Source organism: Saimiri boliviensis, chromosome 9 (assembly GCF_048565385.1).
Source record: "Saimiri boliviensis isolate mSaiBol1 chromosome 9, mSaiBol1.pri, whole genome shotgun sequence".
Taxonomy (NCBI): Eukaryota; Metazoa; Chordata; class Mammalia; order Primates; family Cebidae; genus Saimiri; species Saimiri boliviensis.
This window is the reverse complement of record NC_133457.1, coordinates 90,019,769-90,044,752: the sequence shown is the minus strand read 5'-3', so window position 1 is coordinate 90,044,752 and position 24,984 is coordinate 90,019,769. Positions and strand designations below refer to the sequence as shown.

Genomic DNA, 24,984 nt, shown 5'->3' with positions numbered 1-24,984 from the left:
AACTTCATTAATAATCAAGAAAATGCTATTGAATATCACAATGAGTCACAATTATACATATAGTTCATTTTATTATTTATATAGATAAATATATGCTATATAAGGTAAAACAAACTATATGTAGTTCATTTATATATATTATATATATAATTCATTTTTATTATATAATATATAATAAAATGAACTATAATTGTTATATATATGCATCTCAGATAATATGAAGGGCAGTAAAGAGTGGGGCAATGATAACCCTTACACTGCTAGTGGGGGTGGGAATTTTTTATTCCCACTTTGGAAAACAGTTTGACATTATCAAATGTAGTCCAAAATGGGCACACATTGTGACCTAGCCATTCTCTTGCTAGGTCTAGATGCTAGGGAAACTTTCGCACTTTTCCTGAAGGAGATACTATGAAGATTCACAGCATTGTTTACATTGTTTTAGCTACCACAGAAAAACATCCCACATGTATATTAAAGTACAATGGATAAACCAACTTTGGCTATTGATACATTGGAATACTACAGAACATAAAAATGAATAAATTTTAGCTACTTAGAGCAATATAAATAAACCTTTTCAAACTAATGAATAACATAAGTAAATCACAAGAAATACAATATAATTTAGGAGAAAAAAGCCTATAAATTCTTCAAAGAAAATAAATTTAAATCAGAAATTTTATACTAATTTATATCCATTTTGAGTATAAAAATTGGAAACATAACTTTGAACATGGGAAGACTTGTGATTTCCTTTGTTATTTAAAGAACCCCGCTCATCAAAGATTTTGGAATACAACTCCCCATAATGTATTGGACTAGGGATACTCTTAGGTATGCAAACAAAACACCTGCTTCTCTTTTCCTTAATTTTGGGTTACCCATATGCAAAAGTTAAAAAGTAGAAATGCATATCATTTTGCTAGTTTTTAGAGTACCACATCTCATCTCAGGATAAATTACCTAAATTGGTGCTTCCAACTGAGAATGATGCAATGTTATAATGGTAGTTTCCTTAGAATATTAATGATATATATTTAACAGGTTGAAGATTGTCTGATTGTTGATGTTTGATTTCCCAGTTTTGGTAGCGACAGTCTTTTTTTTTTTTTTTTTACAGACCTCCTTCAAAAACATTGGTAATTCTAGTAATTCCTGACAGCTATAGAGGTCTTCTAGGGAATTAAATGCACAAACATGCAGAAGCTGACATACAAAGATTCCTGTTTAAAGTGAAGAAGAGCACAGCCAGCAAGTCCTTGAGTTCTTGTTTGTCTCAAGAAAACCCTTAACTTGGTCCTCATTCCTGTGCATGTAGTGTTTCCCTTGGAAATTATACTGTGCTTGGATGTTTGTTATTTGGTGTGGTATCTGATTTGCATGGAGGGAGCAGGACCAAAGATGCTAGCCTAACTTAGGGGACTTAAGGAATAATGGCCCAGGAAGATCAGTGTGAGATGAATGTTGTACTCCCAAACAGCAAAGATCTATCCAGGGAAACCATGCTTAGTCAACATATCCAGGGGCATGAGCAAATCTAGAATTAGGAGGTGAAATTCAGAGCTGAGTGGAAGCCAAAAGGTTAGGAACAAAGTTGAGAGTAAATTGAAGCAGTCCTGAGTGATGCTGCAAATACAGTTTGTGGCTCTATTGAAGAACAGCTATGCAGAATCATGACCTTTGAGCTTGTTGAAAAGGTAAAGGCCAGAGAAGTCTTCCAGGAAATCGATATTGGTGGAATATAATTATTCTGATGGAAATAGGAGAAAGCTATTGCAAAAATTGAGGCTCGCAGTGATGGTGTCTTGGAATGGAGAGCTGAGAGCCTCAATGGGGAGAAGTGGTTTGACTTCAGCTATAGTTCGAAGCAGGCGATGACAGGATTTACTGATGGGTATGAGAAAGGACAGTCAAGGAGAATTCCATTAGCTGAGACAGGAAAGATTGAGGGAAGAATATTGGAAGTGTCTGGTGGAAATTAGGGGTTGGTTTTGAATATGTTAAGTTTAGCATGTCTGAAAAACATCTATGTGGAGATGTTTCTTTCAGCAGGAGGCTTAACAAACAACAGCTGTGGTAGCTGTTACTTTTCATCACCTTGACATTCAGTGACATAAATCCCTGAAAGTTGGAACCTGCTAACATGTTTCAGAAGACAGAATCCTTACCCACTAAAAGCTGCTCTCATTCAGGTTTCACTTTCCATATAAACTCTAATATTCATTCTATTTGGTTCCTCTTTTTGGCTTATCATCCTGAACTCAAACAAGTGACTAATTGGGAAGCTCAAAGACCCTCTGTCTCCATTGCTAATTCTATTGGCCTATTCAGTCATTAAACATGTTTACTGAGCACTTACTCTAGGCGTAAAAAAACAAGTCTCAATTGCCCATATGGGTGACCTCAATAATGCCCCTTATATTGGCATGTCCTCCTTCTATTTCTCAGTCTCCTGAACTCCTCACACCCCTTTGGGGATCTAGGTCTCAGGCTCTACTTTTGTAAGCAGATAATCTGTGTCATTCAAGCAACAGTCAACAATGACCTAGAATGAAGTGTTAAAACCATAATGGACAGTCCCCTTCACCTGGACATGTGGGGATGGTATTAATGGCAGCCACGTAGTGTGTGTCCTTGTCAATCACATTACTGCTTGCTGTGCGTAGAGTCTCCACTGGCTTCACATTGTACTGAGGGTTGGATCCGTGACCTCCCTTCCAACAACTGCCACTCTCCCGTCCACTACACTGTAGCAACAAGGACCTGCCTTTTCTTTCTGCTCCTTTAATATGCCTCTCACTCCCATCTCAGGGCCTCTAGACTTGCTGGTCCCTCTGCCTGGAATGTTTTTTCCCTACATCTTTGCATAGCTAACTCATGCATATCAAAGTCAGCTAAAATCTCAGCATTTTAGAGAAATCCCGGATGTCCTCTATTGAAGGCAGTGGCCTTGTGTTTTGTGTCTGCTGCTGCCTGTTCACTGCTCATCCCAGTTCCTAGATAAGTGTCTGTCACCAGATGGCCCTTGTAGCAGGTGCATTTAGTGCTCTGTTCACATCCTCTCAGCACTCACCTCTACATGCTGGAGGTTACTTTGCTGACACCTGTGACTCTCCTTGGGGCTTTTTTGACTGAAGTTACCCACTAGGCTCAAGAACAGGGCAAGCCAGGAATACCAAAGAGTTAATGCCGGAGAAGCAACTCTCAAGCAATGACAGAAGGGGGTGTGGATTGTGTATAAATACCCTGGTTTCCTTGCCCCTTGGGTAAAGTAACTCTGAGGAATGTTTTCTGGACTCTCTCCAGGAGTTTTCCAGTTAGATTAAGCTCCAGGTGCCCACAGAGGTAACTTGCCTAACAACATAACATTTATTTACTTCCTTTTCTTTGCTGCCTCACTTCCCCATTCTGCCCAGAGCTTTTTGGTATTGCCTCCCAATGAATCAACTTGCACTTGGACCCTTTCCTCACATCTCATTGCTTCTGGGAAATCTAACCCCAGACAATCCTCAGTAAATGAATAAATGCCCAAGTGTTTATACTCAAATAGTACTTACTACCTGGAAGTCACCAGGAGTTTGATTTGATTTATAGTGTCATAGTCTCTCCCCCACCCCATTACACATTCCATCAGTATGCTTTTTAATTCTGGCTCTCACAGGAAAAGTATACAATATCATACGTTGGGTATGTTTTTTAAATAATGTTCACAGCAAAAACTCACTATGTGCTTGTTGGTTTGAGGATTTTTGAGTAAGTGGTGGGAGACATTTTGATGTCATCCCAAGTTCTGCTGAGCAGAAAATGATAATGAAGAATATCTCTCTGTGAAGATCCACCAATAGAATGCATTGAGTCAGAAAATTTCTTAACCTTTCATAAAGAACAAGGTCCTAAGTAAAGGGAAAACAGGAAGCGATATGAGAAGGAATTTGTTTACCATGGTTTCAACCAAACTGGAATTTATTTTTATCAAAATGAAACTGTGGGTAAGTCAGCAAGGCTGGGCAAAGACCAGAGACTGTGAGGTCCTAGATTCCCAATGAGGGCACTATGAACTCAAGAAATTCAAATACATTTTGATTTTTCTAGAAATTGCTAATGTTTTTTCAGAGGAGTCTCGGTTTCTTTTACTTTTCTTCTTGAATTTCAAAATATTTTGAAAACATATCAAAGAGAGTTTTCAAGAACTTAGATTTAAACTTGAAAGCCAAATTTCTGTAAGGTCACCAAACATTTTATCTTAGAATGACCAACACCTGGATTATAAATGATCCCCATCATTGTACCTTCTTTTGTTAACTTTGTTAGAGAAGGCAGCTGGGTTCTGGTCTCTTATTTCCTTAATGTTTAGACAGGGGACAAAGCCCTCAATATCTCTGGAGGCCAGTGGTCTGTGGGGATCATGGACAAGGAGACATAGCATCTTGGTATCCTGTGGGAGGGAGGGAGAACAGAGCAGTGTTGCTGACTTTTATGAGAAAATAAAAATCTGGATTTTCCTATAAAATTTCCCCACTTTAAATGTTTTAATATCACTGTGTAGGCTGGGCATGATGGTTCACGCCTATAGCCCCAGTACTTTCAGAGGCTGATGCAGAAGGATAGCTTGAGCCCAGGAGTTCCAGACCAGCCTAAGCAGCATAGTAAGACCTTATCGCTACAAAAAATGAACAATATTAGCTGGGTGTGATGGCATGCACCTGTAGTCCCAGCTACTCAGGAAGCTGAGGTGGGAGGATCACCTTGAGCACAGGAGGTTGAGGCCGTAATAAGCCAATATCATGCTACTGTATTCCAGTCTGTGCAACAGAGTAAAAATTTTACGTTTTGGTCACTATTCCCAACCTCTGTTTGAAAGACTTGAGGCTACTTTGGCATTTTAATAAATGAAAGGGTTCCCCTGTAATGGAAGCACCAGCAGCGATCCTGTGCTGAGATCTATTGCCTTGTTATTTAAAGAGTGGTCTCTGGCCAGCTATAACAGTACCAACTGGGAACTCATTAGAGACACAGATTTTCAGGACCATGCAGATCCAATGAATCCAACCTTGCCATCTAACAAGCTCCCCAGAGAATTCTTATGCACATTAAAATTTGAGAAACATTGATTAAGTTCGCCTCTTCAGGAAAAAGAAAAAAATCTGACTCTAAATGCAGAAGCTACAGTTTATGTCTCATGTGGAGGGAGAGGAAAAAGAATGTTACAGAAGTCATAGACACTTCCAGTAGTAATAGCTAGCCAAAGATTTAAAAAGTGGTCTACTAATAAGGAGGTTCATATTCTCTGTTTGGATATACAATTGGCTGTCTATATTCATGGCTTCTGGCATCCATGGATTCAAGCAACCACTGAAAATATTTTGAAAATAAAAAGCATTTGGGCTGAACGTGAACAGACTTTTTTTGGGGGTCATTATTCCCTAGATAATACCGTATAATAATTATTTACATAGCATTTACATTGTAGTATGTATTATAAGTATGTAGAGATTATTTAAAGTAGGGAAGATGTGTGTAGGTTATATGCAAATACTGCTACATTTTATATAAGGGATTTGAGCGTATGGAGATTTTGTTATCTGCAGTGAGTCTAGAATCAATGCCCCTGCAAAGAGCGAGGAACGACTATGTTTAATCAGTTTGTTGAGGCATGCAATTGATTAGGGCAGCCTCTCTCAATATTTTCAGCCAAAGTCTGTGTATTTCCAGCAATAACAGGATTTTTATATTTGGGGTATGCAGTCAATTATGTTTATTAAGAATCTATTTTGTGCATACTACTCTTCTGAGCACTGGGCCCAGGGATGAATAAGGCACAGCTTCCATCTCAAAGCACTTAGTATCTTGATGACAAGACATGCCCAGAGCAGCCACAGAGGCATAAATAATGGGGGAATGCAGTACTAGGAGGCTGAGTTGGCCAAGTGCCCAATAATTGATCTTTGTCATGATCATTCAACACAATATTGTACTTACTTCTTTTTATTTGAATATTTATTTGCTTAACATCTGTCTACAATTCCACACTGAAAGCATTATGCCTGCAGGGACTAATATTAATTGAATGATTTGCCCATTGCTTACTTCCATATTTACATATAGCTCTCTGCCTAGAGAAGGGGAATGTAAAAGAAAAATTATAGGCAACTTTGCATGACATGCTTGAGACATTTTCTGTTAATGTTGTCTTCCTCTATAAAGAATATACACATATAAAACAAACAGAATTATTTTACAGAACACCTGCACTTCTGAGATATCACACACCACTCCTCACTTCCCCCAACTCCTCTATCCCTTCACCCAGCTCTAGGCAACTGCGACTCTATTTCTTGACCCTAGGGATGTGCTGATTCTATACATTTAAAATAAATGGAATGATACAACATGTGGTTCCTTGTGACTCTTCATTTAGCACAGTGTTTTGGAAGCTCACTAAATTTTATTTTCATTCTACGTTTCTTTGAAATAGAAAAAAAGAAACAGGTTAAGGAAGATATTAAAATGTTACAGAAGTGCAGGTGACTTCTAAAGCTTGAGCTGCATCATGCTTTTGTTTATAAATGTAGAAACACACACATTCCTTCTGTTTCTCTTTCAGCTGTCTTGAACCAAGTTTTTATTGAGTGTTTAGTGGGGTTTATGTGAGAACTGGATGGCCCAAGGAAAAACTGAGAAAGGAATGAAGGTTTCTTCCCGTGACTCTTCTTTCCAATTTTTATGTACTCCTCTTCTCCTTGGATATACAATATTCTAACGGTACATCTTTATTTACCCCACAGTATTACATTCTGAAAATGAATGGCAAAAGTTGTTAAGCTTGTTATATAATGTTCTAATTTCCATAGCTGCCTTCCATTTTCCTACCTAAAGAAAGAGACTAATGGTAGACATTTCAGAAAGATAGGGAAATGGGCAACTATTGGTTAAGAACAATTTTCTAGACATTTGTTGAGAGCTTGTCAGGTGTTAGGCAAGTGTCATATCAAAGAGGTTAAGTAACACCCCAAGACACACAGCTATTAAGTGGTGAAAGCAGAATTTGAACAGTTCTTCCTGATTACAGAGTGCTTAATTATTGTGGTAGATGGCTTCCTCAATGCTCGTTAGTCACCCTGTAAACTCCCCAGCCAACAACCATTCCACCTCACCCTTCCTAAAGCAAACACAGAATGTATCATGTGATATTTTGTCTTTTGGCACTCTCTAGAGAGAATGTTATTAATTCTGTAAGTCGTAGTTTTTATTGGTCATTAAAAAATATGAAAGTCAACATTTTATTTGTGAATTTCTTTTTCTACTTAGATCTGAGTTTTCAAGATTTACTAACCTGTATCTGTATTATATTGCACGGAGAACATAGTTACTATGACTAGGGAGGGTTCGATTCTTTTATTTAATGAAAATGTCAGGCTAAAGTGGAATGAGAACTTATTCAGCTCAACAAACATCCATGGACTAATCAAGGACTAATTATTTCTAATCAAGAAATGCTAAAGGGAGTTCTTCAACTTGAAACTAAACAGCAACATGAAACATGAGAAAGTATAAAACTCATTCCTAATGGTGAATGTGTAGACAAATGTATAATATTCTGTTAGTATAACAGTGGTGGGCAAATCACTTCTAATTCTAGTATACTAATTTTAAAAAGTATTAAAAATATAGTAATGTTAATAGATGCACAATACAAGTAGATGTAAATTGTGACATCAATAACGAAGTGTAAAGAGGGGATAATAAAAAGTGTAGAGTTGGATGTGATTGAACTTAAGTTGTTATCAGCTTAAAATAAACTCAACAGGAAGACAACGGCATGGGAAACCTTTCAGTGTCTCCCTAAGTAGGTGCTAAAAGGACTTATGGGATTTTAGCTTGTGCTGGGTGATCTTAGGAAGGGTTTAAGGAAGAACAGCTTTGCTTTTAAGTAGAGGCTGTCGGGAAGCAGGTTTTTGATTGGGTCTGGAGATAACTCTATGATTGGATATCTTAAATATCCTATTTAGAAGGCAAAAGAGATTAAACGAGGCTAAGATTGTAATTGGTGAGGAATCAGCAGCCATTTGGTTTAGCCAGGATATAGGATTATTTGGTCATTATGCTGGCTTGGACAATATTTATGATTTTATCTGTGCTCACATGTTTGTGGAGTGGTCTTGTTTTTGGTCTTGATCCATCATGGTCGCAGAGTGAATTTATCTGATCTTGATGTTCTGGGAAATTTTGTATGTGTGACAGGACCAAATAATGACATAGCCAAGAACACAAGGCTATGTTCCTCAACACCAAGACTGGCAGTCAGGGGCTGTTTTTCTCTTTCTCATCATGCACTCAAGTTTGCAATGTTAAGAGTTGCAGAGAACTGAGTTTTAGCTCTTCAATTTACTACCAGTTGTTTAACTTGAGAAAAGTCACAAAGTGTCAGAGCTTTAGTATCCTTATATCCATAAGCCTTAGTTTTCTGATAATGTGTTTACTTAAATGGAAATAATAAAAACCACCTTGATGGTTTATTGAAAGAATAAGAGAAAATGTAGATAAATCTCCCAGCTTTTAACTTTTGAGAAAATCAGTCTAATTTGATAGATGACTGAGGGAAGATTGTCTCCATTTTTATACTATTAAAACATCATTCAATTAAAGTGCATATTTATGGAGGACTTCTGACACAGCAATCTGGATGTCACGTGTGGCCGTGTGACAGTTACAGTCTTCAAGGTGGCCTTAGTCATGAGAGGGTATCATGGGTTCATACTGTGCACTCTTCTCACATGGGGGTCTGGGACCTATCTACTTTAGAGGAAGTGTGCCTCAAAAGTCTCATTTCTCTAATTTCTCATTCAGTTCTGTTCTGCCCATCTCCACTACCTAAAGATATAAATCTACGAGTTGTCGTCTTTGTACCTTACATTGCCAGTTCCGGAATTTGGATGCACATTAGAAGCACCTGAAGGGTTTTAAGAGCTACTGATGTCTAGATTCCACCCCCCAGGGACTCCAATTCAATTTACTAATTTTGGCTGAGGGTATTTAGTCACTGAGATTTTAAAGAGTTTTTCAGAAAATTCTAACAGGGAGCAGAGTTTGAGAACCATTGCTATAAACACTGTTTCTCAAACTTTAATGTACTTATGTTATCTAGGGAATCTTGTTAAAATGCAGATTTTGATTAAATTTAAAATGCAAAATAAAAGTTCAGATTTTTATTAAAATTAAAAGTTAAAATGCAGGCCTAGGAGTCTGCATTTCTGGCCAACTCCCAAATGATGTCAATGCTGCTGGTTCAAGGACCACACTTTGAGTAATAAGGCAAGATTCATCTGTTCTCACTTAGCCTTGTAGAACAGTCTATAAAATTTGCAGTGGTGTGTCAAGTGGGATCCTTTAATGAAATAAGCTAGAGGGAAGGAGGGAGGAATATAGTTATACATGCCTGTACTTTCACTTTCAAAAGAACACATTCCAGAGTTGGAATTTGCTACATGTATGTTGAGGATTTGTTCCTATAGGTGACTGACTAGACTGTGTGTCTGTACCTACGAAGATCAAGTTCTTATATTCCTGGTTGTAATAAGCCTCCTAAAAACTTCAGTTTCAAAAATAGTAAATATAGTAGGGAGGGAGATGGACAAGATGCGTTTTCGTATTATGCCCTGTTTCACATTTTTACACTTCAGCCTAACTATGCTGTAAAAATCTAGAGCTTGACCTCCTCTGCCCTGCTGAGCTTACCTAACAGGGTTTCAACCAGCAGAAGGACGCCCTCACTACCTGGATAGAGATGGAAAGGAGGAACAAGTGCTGTGTGGTGCCTCCTACTTCCTTTGCAGAGTCTTTGTTAAAGAAGGGTGGGGTAATTTGATTTTCTGCTCTTGTGTCAGTTTGCTGAGAGTGATGGTTTCCTGGTTCATCCATGTCCCTACAAAGGACGTGAACTCATCGTTTTTCATGGCTGCGTAGTATTCTATGGTGTATATGTACCACATTTTCCCTATCCAGTCTATCATCGATGGGCATTTGGGTTGGTTCCAGGTCTTTGCTATTGTAAACAGTGCTGCAATTTCTCACTCATAGGTGGGTGTTGAACAATGAGAACACATGGACACAGGGAAGGGAGCACTACACACTGGGGTCCGTTGGGGGGAAATGGGGGAGGGACAGGGGGTGGGGAGGTGGGATGAGATAGCATGGGGAGAAATGACAGATACAGGCGAGGGGACGGAAGGCAGAAAACCACACTGCCATGTGTGTACCTATGCAACAATCTTGCATGTTCTTCACATGTACCCCAAAACCTAAAATGCAATTAAAAAAAAAAGAAGGGTGGGGTAAGAGCTTTGTAATAGTTAGATGCTGTCTGTAAGAAATGACTTGTTTTACTTTTTAATGGAACTTGGAGTGAAATACAGAGTTGTAGGTGACTGGATCGATTCTAGGCTTTGCCAGGCCCCATTCTTATAAAAAAGGATTGGCACGTGATGAGCATTAAGGCACTTACTTAGAGATCCAGATGATGATACTAGTTGTGCCCAGATCATCTTAAGGCTGACTGTACCTTCCACTAACTTAATTTATAAGATGCTTCTTTGGGCATGCCTAGGAAAAGCACAGACCTTGATTGACTAGGTGAAATGGAGGGGCCTAAGCATTACAGATAATTAAGAAAGAAGCTTTAAGGAAAAGAACCTTAGTTGGTGATAAAAGGATGATAAATAGAGTCTACTAGCTATAAGACTATCTGTCTCTTATGGCTGAGAGTTCTAGGAGGACCAGGTAAATTCAGACTTGATATGGTGAAGGGGATTGGGTTTGGTTTGCATAATCGATTCTGGAAATAAAATTATGTGACTTGGTCTTTATTACTACCTCCTCATCTTAGTTCCTCTCCAGAAAGAAATAGGTGGGACAGAGATGTTTAAGAGGAAGAAACTGTGCCACAGAGAAGGTGGAAACTAAGATGCAAGTGGAGATTAGAACTTGGCTGTTTGGCCCCAGGGCTTTTCTCACTGGACTATGATGTAGTATTTCAAGACAGAGTGAGTAATGGGCAATGAACATGGCAGACTCATGTTGTGCAAGGAGTAACATTTGAGAAGCTTAGGTTCCGGCTGGGCATGGCTTTACTGCCTGCTAATTTCCCCTAACAGCAAAGCAATTTGTTAACAGTTGAATCAGCCCTCTAATCTGAGTCAACTATCAGTTGCTTTCTTTGTATATCTGCTCCCTAGAATTACAAATGCTAGCTTTCATATGGATTTCAAGCTGGGTGAAAAGACTTTTTTTGCTTGTAAAGAAGAAATGATGCTGGAGGTCTTATCAGGAAGTGACATAGGAAACTGGGACAGGTGAGTGAACACCACTGGCAGAGTTCATTCTGGCTGCCACGCAACTCCGTAGTAAGCGTCAGTAGCAAAGCTGAAGTCAACCATTGTTTACTCCTCTGCTGAGGTTCTGCAGATCAGTAAGGATACCCAAATGCACGTTCCCTGCGTGGTCATCAGAAACATATATTTTTTATTGACAAGGCTTGGCAGATCTTAGCCATTGACTGAAGTGTAATTTAGATGGATGAACTATTCTGCTGGAGAATGCTGCTAGTCTTCTCTAAGCAGTAGTACAAGACTGGAGGGGCTGGGAAAGGACTGGACGCAAACAAGGAAGCACCTGAAGGCTTGGTTCATGGAAAAATTGTCTTCTATAAAAACTGTCCCTGATGCCAAGAAGGTTGGGGATTGATGTCTTATGTAATTTATTGAATACTGTGCTGAAAATGAAAGACAGATTGGTTGTATGGGCGTGATTTTCGTAAAGTTGAAAAATCGTAAGTTAGATCATCGTAAGTTGGGGACTGTCTGCATACTGGTAGAATAAGTAAACGCTAATTGTGCTTGATGTTTCAGAGGAGTTGGTATGAGAGGAAAAGTAAAAGGGAAAGAGAGGAGTTAATATAATACACGTTATTTGAACAAATACTTGAATTTATCATAAGAAATAGTAATTAAGGCAAAACGGAACAAGTTACTCAACTTCAAAAAACAGTTTTAATTACAGATATTAGTTTCTAAAATTATCCTCTCAGAAAAAAAAAACAGATATGAAAAATGTGAGGTGTTTGGATTTTTAGAGTTTTCATCAATTTTACACTAATATTTTAATTTGAGCATCTGTTGACTACCTACCACAAAACGTTAAAAGAATATCCTATGGATACTTCCTCTAATTCCGTCCTCCTTCATCCTCTAGATTCTTGTGAATTATATTAATTTTGGGGTCAAGGTTTTGAATATTAATATTCTCCTCTTTATAAATTCTCATTCTACTTTTTTTATTTGTTGGGTTTTTGTTGCTATGCATTCACTTCCTAGGCTGTAAATTTGGTTTGGAATAGTACAAATTTCATATGGAGGTTTGTAAGGGTAAAATCAATATTCCATGTAAATCACTTATAACAGTACCTGGCACTGTTAGCCATTTTTACTTTTTCTGTATGTAAGGTGTGACCAAGTGCTATAATGAAATCATTATCAGAATCACCTCACTCTCAAATTTTATATTTTTTTAACTTAAATCTCTTTCTTTCCAAGTTAGCACTCCTCTCTCTCTTTCTTTATAAAGTCTGTTTGAACTCACCATGATCCTTTAGAAAACCAGCTAAGGTTCCAGGCCACTGTGGATGACCTGCATTCCTTTGTGTAATCGATCAGATGTTGATGGACTTATACTCTGTTGAACATGTATGTTATCTGTTTCCTATTTTGTAATTTTCCTTACTATATCAAAAGCCACAGCCACCTCTTTTTGATAAAGATGAGTGATTCTGATTTACATTTTCGTTCATTTATTTATTCAGCAATCTCACAATCTCTTACTAGGCATCTACTGTGTACAAAAAAACTTAAAACACTGTAGAAACTGTAATTACTAAAATTTGGTCCTGTTCCTCAAGGAACTTAGGAAAAGAGTAGACAAGGTAGTTTTGTAAACAACTCACTGGAATGCAAGGCAGAATGCAATATTGTAGCTTTCTCAGGAAGTTAGAAACTCTTAAGTGTTGTTGAAACTAAAAGAAGTAATCTGGGAGAAGATAGAACTAGGAATCAGAGAGACATTTGGAAGCAGACCCAGATCCAGTAACAGAGGATCGTCAGCCAGGCATACTGTAAGGTGTTCTGTGGCTATACTCAGTGAAGACTCAAAATACACGTGGATTGAGCTGAGCCCAAAAGGAAGATCATTATATGGCACTTCATGCATGCAAAGTATCTTCCACATCAATAAATGCAGCAATATTTTTTTAAGAGTTCTCCACAGAACTGAGGTTGGCTTCAGATCTCTATGTCCTGGAAGTTCAGTATGTGCCTCAACAGGGACCCAAGATGATGCTTTGATTGTAGGATCCAAGTGGAAGATCAGCTGTTAAACCTGAAGCAGCAAATCTCACCTAAAATTTATTTGCAAGAGTTTTATAGAGTACCTTATATTCCCATGAAGCCTCCATAATCTGGAGCAAGACTAGCTGGCAGCTTGGGAGGAGGCGGCCTCAGCTAGCCGAAGAAAGAGTGTTGTAGGGTTGAGGCCCAGGAGAGTCAGTATAATGAATCTCTTTGCTTGTTTCCAGTTCCCTGTCTATTAGCTTCTATATTCACTGTCTGGCAGGTAGCTTGTACTTTTGGATTAAGTTCTTCTTTTGAACCTTATCTGAATTCTGTTTGCTCAGGTTTCCAAATTGCTCTGGGTGACATCTGCTTGTCACCAGTAAAACCAAAAGGACAGCAGGGTAGATTGCCTTGCACAGGGCAGACAGGTAATTGCAGCTTTAATTTTGTTTTGTTTTTGGAGAGATCCAGGTGTCCAACCTCTTTATCTCACAAAGAACCTTAATAAATGTGGGAGTGTTGGCAGACAAGATGGCCCAGTGGGCAGCCTGCCCATCAGATGTGTTGGCCTCCTGCTATTGAAATAGTACTTCCCATGGAAGCATCACACATTAGGAATTCTCTGCGGGTCCAAGCGCCCCAACAGCTTCCAAGCTAGGAGCACAATTAGAGACATGGAGACTTCTACGCAGCCAAGAGATACATTTCACCCTGGAAATTCAGATCTCAACAGAGAGTACTCAGGCCGTGTGAACATAAATCATTCCCCTGAAAAGCCTTTCTTCTTGTGAAACAAAATTCCCCACAGTTGGAATCTGTTGGATGGTTGGTAGTTGTGTCTCTGACTTTGAAGAATTGACCACTTTAGAAATTGTGCAAATATAGAATAAAAGCTAGGTTATCTAGAATCTGGCCTTAACAGTCTTCCCTTTCAAAACTGACCTGCACACATACACACATGCGCACACATTTGCTGCACACATGCACAAATTGAAGTCAGATGTAGGAAAAGCAGGGCTCAAACAAAAGTGGAATAAGCCAAGACTTGGATTTAGGCTGAACATCCACCGTGGGAGACTGTCTGGGGTGGTTCCACAACATGAGGAAGAAAGTCAGCGAGAATCAGGCGCAACTGGTAGTAGGGAAAGGTTGGGGTCTCGGAAGGTGGACAGAGGCCAGAAAAAGGAAAGGTGATAGGTCAGCTATCCACAGGGACTGGAGTTTGCTGTAGAACTATCATTCCTAGAAACACTAGGGGATGGTGTTGGAGGCACCAACCAATCCTAGGGCTCAGAAATGGGGGCTAGAGAAAGTTCCATTTACTAGAATTGCGGAATAGGATGGGTGGAGGCTGATGAGAAAGGCATAAAGCCCAGTGTGACTAGAACTGATTGCAGTTAGGGACCTGAGGATTCCAATGTAAGTATTCTTCCATTCTTTAGGTCCCAGAGCAATGTCATTTCAGCTGCCCTCTGAGTAATCAGGTGTATGTCAGTTACTTTGTTTGTTTTTTAAACAAGAAAGAACTGCTAAAAAAGACATTATAAACTTGTATGTATGCAGCTAAATCCAACCATGGACTCTTTTTTTTTTTTTTTTTTTTTTTTTTAAAGACAGAGTTTTGCTCTTGTTACCCAAGCTGGAGTGCAATGGCACGATCTCGGCTCACCGCAACCTCTGCCTCCTGGGTTCAGGCAATTCTCCTGCCTCAGCCTCCTGAGTAGCTGGGATTACAGGCGTGCGCCACCATACCCAGCTAATCCAACCATGGACTCTTACAGAACAACCTTGATTCTTGGATTCTGGCAAGTGGGTCTATTTCCAGGGCATTGTAAATAGATTGGCTCAGACTTACTGTCCAGAGATGTCTCGGGGTCATGGGTAAAATCTTAGGGAGATTTCACTTAAGTGAAGTGCTTTATTCGATTAGAAATAGTTGCCTCTTTTCCTACCTTCCTGCCTTCTAAATAAGCAGGCACAAGCTCCTTTGATAAGGTGGAAATGGTTATCCTAAGATATTTGAATGAAGCCAAATTTTTTAAAATATACTTATTGATAGCCCATCAAATTATATTAGGGGATCCAGTCAGATTGTCACATGTGGTGGCTGGGTATTTGAAAGCTGGCCCTTAAATTTAAATGTCCAGATAGACTGAAAAGGGGGAATGCTTTTAGTACAAGCTGGATGCCACTGGAGTTTTATGGATATTGAAGTGCTGGGGTGGGGCTTGATCATGTAAACAGCCTTTGGTTCCAGGAACTAGCTCAAGAAGTGTCATTAATGTTGGAGTGGGAAAGCACTGCAGGGAGCAGATGCATTTTTCCCTGTTGCTTGGCTTTAAATTTTAAGGTTTACCAACTGGAGAGTGCAATTGTTCCAAGGCTTTTAGTTTTCTTTTTAAATCACAGAATGTATGTTAAAAGACATTCACATGAGAACTCATGTCTATGGCTTTATCCAAAGGCTTATCCTAATCCCACTCAAGATGCTGGCTCCTATGCTCTGGGGAGAATCTTTAGTCACTGAATGTTTGAAGACAGTGGAGCACAGGTCTGGCCTTAGTCTTGCAGTGTCTAGATTGGAAGATTGGAAACATGAAGTCTAGTGGCTCTACAAAGCATTGCTGAAGGTTCTCACAGGAATTTGGTTATTTGGGTGCCTAGGCTACTGTCGAGTTCAGCACTGGGAGGCCTTTTCTGTGTCACAGGCTCCTTGTACCCCGAAGAGTGATTTCTTTCTTTTTCATTTTTTCTATTTTTAAAACAAACAGGACTGAGTCTAATAATCCAGATAAATGTGCAGCAATGAGGAAGGTGATGGGGAAATTGAGGCAGCAATGGGCAGGCAACTGTCTTGGTAAAAGGGCAGCATTTGGAGCCAATGGCAGAGGGAGGCATGAAACAGAAACAAGAGCAGAGCATGAAGCTCTTTTTTTTTTTTTCAGCCAGAAGTAGAGTCTAGAAGAAATCCTGTTCTCAACCAAAAGACCTGGTGTCAGGTCATGAAGGACCAGCTGTGAGGACTGAGTTTTAAGCTGGTTTCAAGTTTTCTGAAAGAGAGCCAAAGCTGAGATCCTGACCTTGGCACCACTGGAATTAGAACAGTGGTAGGTACTTGGAGAAAAGTGAAAGGCAAGCAGTAGACTAATGATACTTACTGCAGAACTAGAGCCTTTTCTACGTAAAGAGCCACGGGCCGGAATTGGGCCCAGGCAATCCTGGTGAAAGCTCAACTTTGAGGTAGATTCCATGGCTATAGCTGGGAAACTTGTGGTGGAGGAGGGATGATGTCATCAGTTTATGCTAAGCTAAGTGCTCAGTGGTTACCTTGGCAGTTTCTTGGCGTTAATAATCAATGTAACAACACAATTAGAATTAAATGAGTGTGTCTGAAGACATCATCTATGAATATTCTTGGTTCTATTGATACCATGGTTAAAAAAAAATTCCAGGACTCCCAAGGAAGATTAAACCATGAGCAAATACCAAACAGCATCAATTTCACAGTTTGATGTGACACTGTTCACAATGTTTTTCATGGTTCTAAATATTCTACACCATTATGTCCATTATTCCATTTCTATTTCATTGAGTTTTTTAAAAATTCAATTACTTTCTAATTCCAAAAAAATTTAAACTTTTTTCCTCAATATTTTTTTCTCTTTCTCATAGACAAAATGTACTCACATTTTCATTTGTATTCTACTTTGCTTTTTTCCCCATTCCCTCCCTCCCTCCCTTGCCCTCTTCCTTTCTTATCTTTTTTTTCCCCTTAAATATTAATTCTCCTAGAAAGGGCTTCTAACAATGTTTTATTTAAGCTATTTGGCATTTCTGCATCACAGGATTCTTGTACCCCAAACACTGACATCTTTCTTTTCATTTTCTTCGGTTTTTTTTTTTTAATTGTGTACAGTTATTTTCCCCTTTTCTATGAGGTAGGTAGGATGGGTGGTATTTTTCTACCGATAAACTGAGGGGTAGAGGCAAACAAAGGTCTATCTAAAGCTGTAGGAGTGGTTTCTGTGAGATTCAAGATTGCAATGCCATTAAATGGCTGTCTTCTCATAGTTCTCTGCAGTACTTGGAAGTCAGGATCCATGAAAGATTTCCTATGTAGCGTTTTCAAAGTATCAAAAATGACGGGGATTCTCTGATGTCCAGTAAAATTTGGGTAACTGGAACTTTTTCTTGCACACTCGAGGTTGAGAACCTCCTCCCCGAAGCATACCTTATTTTCCTCATTTATTGCAGTCGGTAACACATTGTCAAATCCACCTTCTTAAGCACACAGCACCAGCTTTGCCACACGGATAAGAATGATTGTTGGAGACAGAGTTTCGAATCAGACTTGTGAGAAGCAGATGTTAACTGTCACCTGCCAAAAGAACAGCAGGACCCTGATACTCTTTGATATATTTGGAGGTGGCAAAAAAATGATACTTTAAGTGTGTAGCTCTTCTAGGAAATATATCTGAATACTAGTACGAGATAGAGGCCATCAGATCGAGATTGTGAGTACCCACTGTCACTCCTTATATAGTAGTTTAATGAGCCTTGTTACATACTGTAGTAAACATATTGAAATGACCTGAACTCTAACTGTATTCTTTTATTTCACAGTTTGGAGATAAAGAAGGTATGTTAGAGCCTGGCGAATACCTGCAGTAACTTGATAGTTTGTGCACACCATGTGTAATTTTTTTGTTGAGTACTTTGTTCATTTTGTGAGAGAGATGGTATCGACTTTCCATCCATCACACATAGACATTTACCTTGGGCTGGAGCTGCAGTTCTTAACATTTGATTCTCAGTACAGCAGGAAAGCAAGCATTCTTGTACAGATTGCCATCCCCTGTTTTTGAAGGTGAAGAGCAAACTAGAAAACCGATCTCCCACCAAAAGTGGGGAGACGATGAGGGATTCTAGAAACCATCTTCTCAGGAAAGAAGGAATTAGCCAGGTGCACTGGCTCAGGCCTGTAATCCTAGCACTTTAGGAGGCTGAGGTGGGCAGATCACCAGATCTGGAGATCAAGACCATCCTGGCCAACATGGTGAAACCCCGTCTTTACTAAAAATAGAAAAATTTTTAGTACTTTATCTCGGGTATGGTGGTGCGTACCTGTAATCCCAGCTACTCAGTAGGCTGAGGCATGAGAATGGCTTGAACCCAGGAGGCAGACGTTGCACTGAGTTGAGATCGCACCACTGTACTCGAGCCTGGTGACTGAGTGAGATTCCATCTCAAGAAAAAAAAATGAAAATTGCTTAAAGAGAAACAGTTAACATGAGATGTGCTATGCTTGGGCTGAGGATGATCCTTAGATGTTAAGTGGCTATCTCCATTTGAGTTTCCCAAAAGTAGCCCTTGAGACAAGTATTTGAGTTCAGATATTTATTTGGAAGGTGATGCCAGGAAGGGTGACAGTAGGGAAGTAAGATGGGAAAGACAACAAAGCAAGTGTTTATCAGTGAGTTACAGTGTGGGGCAATGGGCTTCACTCCTGCTAGGGACCTCTGAATTGTTCCACCCAGGGGCAAAGATGTTGGAATATTTAACTCCCATTTATCCTTCATTGTACCCTCAGGCAGAATGATGCACATACTGTTGCACATTTGAGAACAGAGGAAGCTCCAGGTGCCCTCTGGGGTGAGCTACAGATATCTGCTGTGACTGAGATGTCCTCAGCTTAGAATCAAATCTTGAATGTGCCTTTATATGCTTGGCAGACTTTTTATCTCAGTGCAGAATTGAGGGAGGTGAGAAACCCAACTTGCTCAATTATGTATTGTGGATGATACTCATTATTAATAAATGATTTTGGTGTTGGATGGTTTGTATGTATTAGTTTGCTTTTTTTAAAAAACACTTAAGCTTATTTAATACTTTAAAATTGGTTTGTATGTTTCAAGACTATAGTGTGTGTTGTGTGTGAGTGTCTATTTGTGTACTTGACAGTATGCACAAGCCTTAGTTACTGAAGGAGAATCAGTCGGACATGTCAGTGCATATGTGATATGAAACATCATCCTTATGGTGCACGTGTGAACATCCTTAAGAGGAAATGGCAAATGTCTTGATTAGGAAATGGCCTTTCTTCTCAATGTGATACGTGTAGTATGAAATATTTTCTTGAAATAGATCTGAGAATATAGCTGCTGAGTGGAAACCATGTGCTTATCTTGGACCCTTTAAAAAACCCTCTTTCCTATTGAGTGGTCCGTGTGTTAAAATTAGCAATAGAAAGGTTGGCCACACGAAAGACCTCCCTCTGTTGTGGAAACCTGACGCCTTTGGGAAGAGTCACAAGGAGTGCGAGTCAGTTTGGACAACTGTTAGAGTCCACCTCTTTTCCACATGACCCAAGGTAGGGCAGATTCCCAGCACAGCCCAAGCTTGTGAAGGGCAAGTGAGCATAATGCTGAAAGCAACAGCCTAATTATTTAGGGTGAGTAACTTAGAAAGCCCTTGTGTCAAAACTGGGCAGAGTTTTTTCTTTCTTTCTTTTTTTAATATGCTTGAAATATCTGAATAAATCAGCTATCTAATTGACTGTTTTTAAATGACCCATAGAAAAAAAAAACTGAACTATTTTTTCACTACTTACCATCATCTTTCTAGTTTGGCTGGGAGGCAGCCTAATGATGTTTAAACTGTGTTAGTATAAAGACAACACATAGTTTTCTTGATACTTGGGTACATTTTCAGTGGACTTGAGAGAGGCTGAACTTCAGTAAACAGACAATTTCAACACCAGTATTGTCTGAGTATGTTAAAATGTGTCCAGGTGTGGTGGGTCACGCCTGTAATCCCAGCACTTTGGGAGGCTGAGACGGGCAGATTACTTGAGGTCAGGAGTTCAAGACCAGCCTGGCCAGCATGGTGAAACCCTGTCTCTACTAAAAAAAATATATATATATATAAATTAGCCAGGCGTGGTGGCACACACCTGTAATCCCAGCTACTCTGGAGGCTGAAGCATAAGAATCACTGGAACCCAGGAGTCGGAGGTTACAGTGAGCCTACATGGTGCCACTGCACTCCAGCCTGGGTGACAGAGTGAGACTCTATCTCAACAACAACAACAAAAAAGTGTAGAGCATCACTGTCATTTTAAGCTTTTCTGTTTCTCTCTGTCTCTACCTTTTTCTCCATATGTATAACGTAACATGCATACATAAAATGGACACTTTAAATATGTATACATAATACATCAGTCATGATCTAGTCAAGAAAGCAGATACTATACCCGTTATTTTAGCAAAGAAAGTTTACTGTATGAAATTTGTTAAGCAGATATTGGAGGACTTTTATTTGTTACAGAAAAAACAGGTATTATAAGCATAGTAGTCTAAGTCTACTACCACTTAGACTATGGGAACCAAGAGAAGGACCTGAGGTTACGAGAACTTTGGAGGAGTGACCCTGCAGGGCTGGATCTGAGGAGGTGCAATAGGATTCATTCTTGGAGCATAGGCTAAAAATAAATACATAAACCCACACTTTTGGAGGTCAGGATCAAAAGCCACTGCCAGGTAAAGTAGCAAGGCTAGTGGGATCCTTACAGGAAGAGCAAGCCAACAGAAAGAGGCAAGATTATCTTCCTCTTCCCATCTTGCAGGATCCCTCTGGGACCCCTTACTGTCTCAGCCCAACGAAGAGCTGGCTGCCACACAGAAATATGGTCTGCAGAGTCCCAGCCTCAGCATCCAAATCAGAGTTTAGAAGCTGGGCTTGCAGAGAAAACACAGTGGCTTAATGATCACCATGCATACAAAATTGGATTGAGCCATGTGAAATTGCTGATGCCCTGCTAAAGTGTTTTTTTAATCTACCAAAAATAGCAATCTCATATGGTTCAAAGAAATATAGGCAAATACAAATTAGATTATATGTAATCAAAATATATTTCATGTGTTCATAAACTTTCACACCTCATAAATGATATACATACACATATAATCAAGCATATGTAAGGTGGAAAGGGACTGTTCCACACCTAATCATGTCAAAGAAAGCTGGTGCCATTCCCTGAAGGAGATGAAACATATCTCTGTATCTAATTCAACCTATCAATAAAGTGCATTTACTTTAGGACCCCTATGATAATCACACTGGCATATTGTATGGTTCTTTTTACTGCTGCTGAGTGTTTTCCATAATGGATAAATCATTGATTCATCATCCTACTGCCTTGACCATGATCTGTTGAGTCTTTAAGGATCCACAGTAAGCAGGCAGCAGAAGCCAGAACTTGACTTATAATGTCTTTCAGTAGATGTAGATTAGAAGAAGAAACACCAACCATCCATGAAGTTCTTTAAGGATTTGAAGCCCCTTGAAATTGCTGCTGCTATGGGGCTGCCATGATGCTTCGGTATAAAGTTCTGATCTCTTAGAAAGGCAGCTGCCTGTGTTTGGTTACCTGTGTGCATTTTCAGGGTGGGCACTCCTAGTCTAAAAGAAAAATATGTTCGCATTTTCTTTATGGGAGTGATTCAGAGGCTGTTGCGTAAGTCATGGTTGAAGGCACATGGCATGTTCATTGCATGCCATGGGAAGATTCCTTGGGTACTTGTCAATGACTATTATGCTTCTCCCAAGGGCCCTGGTACAATTCCTATTTTGTTTATTTAGTTTACTCTTTAAATAGAGTATAAGAGAAGGGAGAGTGAGGCCCCACAAAATGGGACAGAGTGGGGCCGTGACTCTAAAAGATCTTAGAAGTATTTGTGTCGCTACAACATGCATCTTATTTCAGGGAATCCCACAGACAGCTTTCCAGAAGTGGGCATTTCCTCTGGAGCAACCCACAAACCTTTCCTGGCCCCTGGGGCCTGCAGTCCCCTCTCTCCCTGACAAACCAATGCCACAGTTTCAAAGTGATTCAACTGGCGTCCCCGCAATGCCTTCTAATTCTGACTCTTTCACAATAGCAGGGAGTAGAAGAAACTGACAAATGAGCTATTTTTGAACTAGAAGTTGGCCCAACTGTCAGGCGTAATAGCAGCCGGGTAGCATTTGTGGGATAGCCTGCTCATGAAAGATGACTTTATAATTGCCTTCCAGATCCCAAGGATAAGAGCGTATGTTGAAATCAGCATAACCCTCTTAGGCTTTCAAAACCCAACCTCAAGAGGCCAAGAGATGTGTTGGCAGCATGAGCACTTGGCTGTTTGTATGGCGATCATCTCCCCCATTTACCCAAATATGTCCTGGGCATTTTGTTTACCTCTCACATTGTTTGTGCACTGTAACAGATCAAATGGCACCTATTCGTATGCCGTGGCCACTTTCCAGAGGGACTCATTACCGCCTTTACTGCTCATAAAATCCTTTTGTGTTTAATCCTCTCAGCACTTTCCTTTTTTTATGCCGTCTGTCAGTGGGCTTTTGTGCCCTGTGGGTCAGTATATCAACACTTCACTTTTCCTTTCCTGAAGACAGCTCCTGTTTCTGAAGTCCTTTCACTGGGGAAGGCTGTTGGAACAACTTTCACAGGACAAGTAGGCAAACTGAAGGAAAACAATAAATAAATCCGCTGCGTTCGGCTTAGTACAGTTGAATTTATAGCCTGATGCAGGATGCTTCCCTGGACCAGAGTTTCACATTCTTATCTTGGAAACATCTGCTTTCTGCGATGTGCAATACAAAGCTAAGGTGAATTGTGGAAACCCATCCTCTGCTGGGAAGATGGAATACTCTCAGTATGATGATGGTGGCTTCTCACAGTTGCTTCTTCTATTACATATGTAGGTATTTGTAGGAGGTTTTTTTAACTTTGGGGCAAGGGCCACTGGGGAAAAAGTAAGATTGTCAGCTTTTCTTGGTAATTCTCAAACCCTTTCATTCTCTCAATGCAATTAAGTTACTTTTGTGTTTTCAATCAGCGAGTTTCTGAAGGGAAGTCTGGGGTAGATTTGGCATTGAATCCAGTCAGCAGGCAGGATGCAGGGACCTTAGGTGACCTTGATCTGATGACAAAGTACACATGCTTCTATCTGTGCACTGCAGCTTTCCTTAGTTTAGTGTTAGAAACGATAGGGCACAGTTTATGTGTCTTGCATTTTTCAAACTTCTGTCTGAATGTTTGAATTGTCAGTGACATTAGGAGCAACACACAGTAGTTCAGCACTGTTGGAATGTGGTCAGCAGTTATTAAGTCCCAAAGCACAATCTGTGGGCCTGCTTCATCAGAAGTACCTGGAGCGTTTCACGGAAATGCAATTTGCAACACTCACTTCAGACCTGCTGATTCAAAATACTGGATCTATGTGTTTAATAATCACTTCCAGTTTTTCTAATTCACATAAAAGTTTGAAAAGTGCTTTTATAGAGGGTCAAACACTAACTCTAAGTGGGATCAGCCACGAAAATATTTCTCTCTTCCTTGTTTAGAAGAATATACTATATATTGTTAAACTATGCTAGGAAGAATACTCTTGCTTATCTATTAAAATAGTTTATCTGGAAGAATATAATAAAAAGAATTAGGCTGGGCATGGTGGCTCATGCTTGTAATCCCAGTGTTTTGGGAGACTGAGGCTGAAGGATCACTTAAGGCAAGGAATTTGAGACCAGCCTGGGCTGGTATAGTGAGATCCCATCTCTGCAAACAAATGAAGAAAAAAAAATTAGCCAAGCACTGTGGCACATGCCTATGATCCTAGCTACTTAAAAGGATGAGGTGGGAGGATGACTTGAGCTCAGGAGTTTGGGACTGCAGTGAAGTCTGATAGTGCCATTGCATTCCAGCCTGGGTGAGAAGAGTAAAACATTGTCTTACGAAAAAAAGAAAGAAAGGAAATAAAAGCCTGTGGAGGCTTTTCTACCTATATCTCATTAGTCTGAATAAATCAGTTGGCCATATTCTCATTTCATGTGTTGGTTACTTTTATCTCCACGCAGTTCTGCTCGTTTAGTATTTTAAGTACAACCCTTAAGAAAAGTAACAACCATCTCCTCTATATTATCTAGAGGGATGGATCAATGGGAGAATCAAAATAAACTGAAAATTAACCAGCAAACCCTTTTTGTTTTAACCCTTGCTGTTAAGCATTTCTCCAAAGCATCAATCTAGGCAGTTTCATTGAGGATTTTGTGATGTCTCAAGATCACCTTTCGGAGATAATACAAATCCTCATGTAACTCCAGGACTCAAGTTGTAGGTGAAGAAAATGTCTGTGTAACTTCTGGAGAAGAGTGTATTCTCCTTATTTAGATAAAAGTACAACGTAAAATACAATTTGATAAAGACTTAATAACTAAATAGTTCAGTGAATCAAGGCTTCACTGTCTAAGGTTCTAAACCAAAAGCTAAACACTCAGTGTCTGGACAAAGGGGACAGTGGTTTTTATCACAGGCATATTATTCTGCCACGAAAGCTGTCCTTGCATCTGTTGGCACAACACCACAGAAAGTAAAACAGGCTCCCGGAATGGAGTTATTTCCATCCCCTCCCACATAGTATTCCCTTTGGAGCAAGCAATTTGTCTACACTCAACTTTTCCCTGTTGATTTTCTGAATCAGACAGACTTTCCCCAAACCCCTAGAGCTATTAGTCTTGTTAATCTTTGCCCTTCACAAATGAATCTTTT

At 39.6% G+C, this 24,984-nt stretch overlaps 1 long non-coding RNA gene across 3 annotated transcripts in view; it reads left to right on the top strand.

Moving 5' to 3' along the window:
• LOC141585684 (uncharacterized) overlaps window positions 1–24,984 on the top strand; it is a 563,256-nt gene that overhangs the window by 277,770 nt on the left and 260,502 nt on the right. The gene's annotated exons all lie outside the window — the stretch shown is intronic.